The sequence below is a fragment of the Lathyrus oleraceus genome, chromosome 4 (assembly GCF_024323335.1).
Source record: "Lathyrus oleraceus cultivar Zhongwan6 chromosome 4, CAAS_Psat_ZW6_1.0, whole genome shotgun sequence".
NCBI lineage: Eukaryota > Viridiplantae > Streptophyta > Magnoliopsida > Fabales > Fabaceae > Lathyrus > Lathyrus oleraceus.
The window spans coordinates 123,848,804-123,855,267 of NC_066582.1; the positions used below are offsets into that span (position 1 = coordinate 123,848,804).

General features: G+C 36.1%; 1 pseudogene; it reads right to left on the minus strand.

Annotated features, from left to right (window-relative positions):
- Nucleotides 1–5,902: 5,902 nt before the first annotated feature.
- On the minus strand, nucleotides 5,903–6,002 carry LOC127077178 (uncharacterized; annotated as a pseudogene).
- Between the last annotated feature and the right edge of the window lie 462 nt (nucleotides 6,003–6,464).

Below are 6,464 nucleotides of genomic sequence, written 5' to 3' on the forward strand. Positions count from 1 at the left end.
TTTTTCTAGGGTTTTAAAATGGGAATTAAAAAAGAGTTTCAGTCTTATATGGACGAGAAAATGACATGGTGAAATTATGGTATCAAATGAGAATAATTTCTAATGTTATCATGCATTTAATAAATTAATAAATAAAAGGAATTAATTAAATGACTAAACAAAAATGGAGGCGATGAATCACATAGCAATTGAATTACCTCAAGTTAAAAACTAAAATTAAACTAATTAAAATTAGTTGCCAAAAGTAATCGCTTGAAAGTTAATTCATCTAGATTAGAAAAATTAATCACCTAAAGAATAAAATTTAGTCATATAATGTTAATAAGAAAAAAGATGAATAAAAATATAAAATGAGTCAAACAAAAGCATATAATTATTTCTATAATTTAAATTCATTACCAATTAAACTAGGACATGTAGTAAATATAAATAGTATATATATATATATATATATATATATATATATATATCACTCATATAATAGCAATATAAAATTCAATATGAATAATTGAAGAAAAATAGTAACAAGCATTATGTACACGTGACTCAATTGAGATTTTATGAGGTCAAAATTTTTCTACGCCTAGTGCAGAATTTTTACGCATGTAGTGCATAAGTTTCTGCGTGCAGTGCAAAATTTTCGATGCAAAATTTTCCGATTCAGTGCATAATTTTCCGTGTGCGATTCAGTCCCAGTTTAGTGGTTCTCGTTCTTGCATTTTTTTTCTTCGATTTTGACATAACTACGTGTTCGAATTGTTAGTGCATGAGGCACTTTTAGTGAGGAGAGAAAGAGAGAGAGGGTAAGGAAGTAAGGATTATATTATTGAAGAATGATTGTGTTACAAACTGATTTACATATGTTTGTATTTATATACAAAGTTACTTGACTACTAAGTAACAAACCATAAATCCTAATTGACTTTGGGCTTAAGCCACACACAACTTAGATTATATATTATATCTCAACATACCCCCTATAATCCAAGTTGTCGACATATGCTAATCATAGCCGATCTGAATAATTCCTAATTTCTTTCTCCTGTCAATTTTCAATCCTTTGGTGAAAATGTCGACCAACTACACTTCACTTGAGCAATGTGTAACTTCAAGTTCACCTCGATTTACCTTTTCCCTGAGGAAATTAAATCTAGTTTCGATGTGCTTACTCCTTCCACGCAAAACTTCTTCACAAGATTTATGGATAACTTTTTGTCAATCTGCAGGACCAGAGGTTTCTCCACTTCAACCTCCATTTCTTCAAGCACATATCTGATCTAAATTGCTCAAAAATCAGCATATGATCCTGCTATATATTTAGCCTCACACGATGACAATGCCATCACATGTTGCTTTCTCGAGCACCATAAAATAAATAACTTATTGTGCTTCTTCGATCTTCCTTATCTCCACACCAATCAGCATCTGAATAGAAAGTAACCATAGCTCCTTTGCTTTCAGAGTCTCGTCGAAATAGAATTCCATTGTTTATCAATCCTTTTAAGTATCTCAGGATTCTTGTTGCAGCCTTTATGTGTAACACCCTTGGTTCACTCATGTATCTGCTTACTAATCCGATTGAGAAACTTATATCAGGTCGACTGGTACACATATATCTCAGAGATCCGACAATTTGTTTGAACAAAGTTGCATCGACTTTGTCTTCCTCTCCATGCTTATCCAACTTTATGTTTGGTTCGACAGGTGAAGATGTAGGAGTTGAATCATCCATCCTGAATCTCTTGAGTATCTCTTTGACATACTTTATTTGATGTAGCACCATGCCTTGCTTTGACATTTGAAATTCCATGCTTAGGAAATAAGACAAGTTTCCCAGATCCAACATTTCAAATTCTTTCTTCTTTATCTCTTTGAACTTTAACATGTTCTCTAAGTTACTTCCAGTTACTAACAAGTTATCGACATATAAGCAGATGATTCTTATATCTTGCGCCACAACCTGAACATAGACACCATACTCAAATTTGCATTTGATGAATCCCAATTTAAGTAAGTATTGTCGCGCCATAAAAAATATCTGAGTGCATCGCACGCTCGAAAATACAACAGAGTCGCCACCGAATTTTATTTATTCTCAAAGGAAAGGGAAAATATCAATAAAACCCAGGGGAAGAGAAATGGGTAAGGAAGTCGGTTATGCAAGGGAAAGGTATTAGCACCCCTCACATCTGTTGTACTCAACAAGAACCATTTTGTTTGTTCTTTTTGCAAATGGATGTTACTATCTAAAGGTTACTTGCAATTGTTTAAAGGAGAAAAAATAAGTTTAATAATTAGTGTGCTCGCCAAGGATTCGAACCCTCGTGCCTATATATTCTCATAGTGCAATGAGAAAATCAGAGCTCCGTAGTTCATGGTAGAAAACACGAATTTGTTTGTTGATTTTAGGGAACAATTATAATCGTATCCTAGAAGTATGTAGATGTTAGCTGATTCTGATTGTTGTTCGGATGCTCTAAGCTTTTAGTCCGACTGCTAAGGAACAGATTATAATAGTTCTTTTATGAAAATAAGAGATTTTTTTAAAAAAGGTTAGTGCGATAAAAGAAAAAGAAAGAGTTGCTTAAATTCGACTAAAGAAAGAAAGAAAACTTGCTTGAGTTGAAACAAAATTAGGAAATAAGGAAAATGTTGTTTGGATGTTATGAAAGTATTGTTTAGACCAAACATGGGTTGTTTGAAACCACATGTAGGTGTGTCTTAACTAAAGAGTGTGTGGCGTTAACCAATAGATGGTGTGACCAATGCAAGGATGTAGGATTTTTCCTAGATCAAGGGATTAAGACCTACAAGAAGGGGTGCTCGCCTAAGCATGTGAATAACAAGGAAAACATGCATGAAGGGGTTTTGCCTAAGAATAAAACTAACAAGGAAAGTATAAAGTGGTATGTCTAAGCATAAGATGAACAAGACAGACATGCATGAAGAAAGGGTTTGCCCAAGCATGAAGCGGATAGGGTAAACATAAAAGGAAAAGGGAGTCTGCCTAAGCATGGGACTAACAAGGCAGATATGCATGAGCATCAGGGGTTTGCATAAGCATGGGACTAACAAGGCAAATATGGAATGACCTGTCTAAGCATGATACTAACAAGACAAACATGCATGAAGAAAGGGGTTTGATTCAGAGATGGGAGTTTAACCATAAAGTGATTAACCCAAAGAATGTATGGAAGTCCAAAGAATGCAGTGTTTGGTCCAAAGGGAAATGTATTGATGGTGTTGATTATTATAGTGTTGTCCGTGGAGAAGAATACTTGAAAGTCATTTGATTTGAATTACACTAAAGTCTATGAACGAAGGAGAATACTTTGAATAATTGGGGCATACGCCCCGTACCCAAAGATATTTAGAACAAGAATATGAATAATCCCTCTCATCCTTATCTGTTGCTTAAGGCTCATGGTGCATAATTCTCATCATGACTGTCAAGTGTTGGCGATGAATACTTTTGTTGTGCTTGATGATAACACGAAATTATATCATATTTTAGGACTTAATTCCATTAAATTCTATGACTATTTATTTCGGTTTACTGCATTTTATGAGATATTACGTGGTATTTTCTTCCTATTTGTCTCAGGTAGTCTATTTTGAAGAACAAGTGAAAATGGAAGAAAAGGAGGTGCAAAAAGGAGAGAAAAAGAACCAAATGCCAAAGCCCAGCCCAAAGCGCAAAACATAAAGGCACTACCTGTGACGGACGTCACAAGGTGCGTGACGAGCGTCACGCAAAGCAGCCTTGTGACGGGCGTCACACATGGTGTGACGAGCGTCACACTATTCCACTATCTTTTTGGCGCAAGTAACGCCCTCAGAAGACTTGAAGAGACGTTGAGGAGTTTGTGTCCTATATCCACGCCATGCATTTAGCCACGTTGAAGACCCTTGGGAAACGAAAAGCAGTTACCAACACCAATATAAATAGCTACTTCAAAAACCTAAAAGGGTTCCTCGGTTTTTTTCCACGCTCACACTGCCGAAGCTTTTCCAATTTTCTTTCTTTTTTTTTTGCTTCTGCAATTTTCTTTTCCAGCAACTTAACATTGTTTATTTATTTATTTCTTTTGCAAATTCTACGTTTTTTCCCTTGCAATTTACCTTTCCCTTTTTAGCATTTAGATATTTTTCGCATAATAGTTTCTACACCGGAAACTATTGTGTAACTTTTTATCGGATCTAACCTTACGTTAGATTCTAGTTTTATTTCCTTGGTTTAATTTATTGTTTAATTGAAGAATCCAAGAACAAATCCTACCGGCTTGTGGTGGAGTGTTCAAGACTATTGTATTACGCATTCAGGTTCTTTAATCATTATTTAATGTTTTATTTTATTATTTATTTATATTATCTGCCTGGAATGAGTCTGTTTATGCATGATATGTATTCTGGTTCGTTTAGCATGTCTAGCTAATTCGCCTAGATATCGGTATGTAAAGTAAGCAGAATAAGGGATCAAGACTGAGTCGGTCTATTTAAACTTAAAATTAAAATCAATCTTTTTGCGGTCTCAACTTACAGGTTTAATAACAAGATTTTTTACAAAAGTAAAGGACATAAAGAAGTTAAAATCAATAGAGCGAGAGTTTGAGGTTTTAACTGGACAGTGTAAGTTAGGCATTAATTCTAGATCAGGGCGAGAGCAAGTTTTAGAGTTAATTAAATTCTGACCTTTTCCAAAAAGTATTTTTAAAGATTGAATGTGAGGACGAGAGTTAAGCATTTGGATTTAATCATATAACCTAAGTCAACAGAGCGAGAGTTTGAGATAAGGGTGTTTAAAACGGTCAGTGTTTTCTTAAGAAGAGTTTCTGCAACTTTATTGCTTTCAAAAAGTGGTTTTTGACTTAATTATAAGTGACAGCTACATTAATATAAAATCATGGTTTATTCAACAGAGCGAGAGTTTGAGATAAAACCTTTAACCAATAAAGTTAACCGAAACGATTTATTTTAAAACCAAGAAACCGACAAAGACTTGATTCCCTAGTTTTGACGAACTACATACCGATATCCGTTTTATTAATATTTAAGCTAGATCTTAGTTTAGCCTTTAGTTTTTCCCCAAACAATCAAACATTTTTCACCTTAGCTTTACGTAGTAACCTTAGATAACGGTATATCGATTCATAAGTCCCTGTGGGATCGATATCTTTTAAAACTACGCGATAGAACTGTGCACTTGCAGTTTGTATCCCATTCTCGACTCACACAGTCGAGCGATCAAGTTTTTGGCGCCGTTGCCGGGGACTTTTAATTAATCGATATCGTAACTCTTCCGTTACGCTGTAGAGACTAAGGTTTCTTTTTCTTCTATTCTTTCTTTCGTTGATTTGTATGCCACGCACTCGCTCACAAGGCGAACCGCTCTATTTACGAATCAACGATATCGAACTGTATCTCCGAGTCTTACGACGAATTCGGGAATACCGTGCTGAAAACAATCTCCCTCCTATCGAATTTCCTGATCTCAAAGATCTTCTTCTTTCACCCGAGATGGCAGAACCAGCTCGTGCTCTTAGAGATTACGCTGCTCCATCGCAAGATGAACCGCATTCAAGTATTGCTCCGCCCGCAATCGAAGCAAACAACTTCGAACTTAAACCTTCGCTGTTGCAGGCTGTGCAACAGAACCAATTCTCCGGAAATCTTACCGAAGATCCAAACCTTAATTTATCCGTATTTGTCCAATACGCCGATACTGTTAAAGCTAATGGTGTCACTTCAGAGGCAATTCGACTTCGTCTTTTTCCTTTCTCATTAAGAGATAGCGCTAGAAGATGGCTTCAATCTCTCCCTTCCAACTCAGTCACCACATGGAACGAGTTGAAGAAAGTTTTTCTTGCCCGATATTTTCCGCCAAGCAAAACAGCTATGTTAAGAGCCCAGATAAACGGATTTAAACAGAAAGACAACGAGTCTCTTTTCGAAGCATGGGAAAGATACAAAGACATGATGAGACTTTGCCCACACCATGGTTTGGAAGACTGGTTAGTAATTCATACATTTTATAATGGTCTCTTATACAACACAAGGTTAACAATAGACGCCGCTGCAGGTGGTGCATTAATGAACAAACCTTATGCTGATGCATACCAGCTTATCGAGAGCATGGCCCAAAACCACTATCAGTGGGGAACCGAACGAACAACGGTGGAAAAACCTCAAACGAAAACTGGCATGTACGAGATAAGTAACCTTGATCACGTTAACGCAAAAGTGGATGCTTTGGTCCAGAAAATTGAAAGTTTAAACGTATCACCCCCAGCCGCCGTGGTTGCTATAACTCAGAATTGCGAGGTCTGTGGAATCCAAGGTCACACTCCTGCGGAATGTCAACTCTTGACTGGAATCCAAGCAGAGCAAGTGAACTATGCTCAAGGAAGCCCCTATTCGAACACCTATAACTCAAATTGGAAGAACCATCCAAACTTTTCATATAA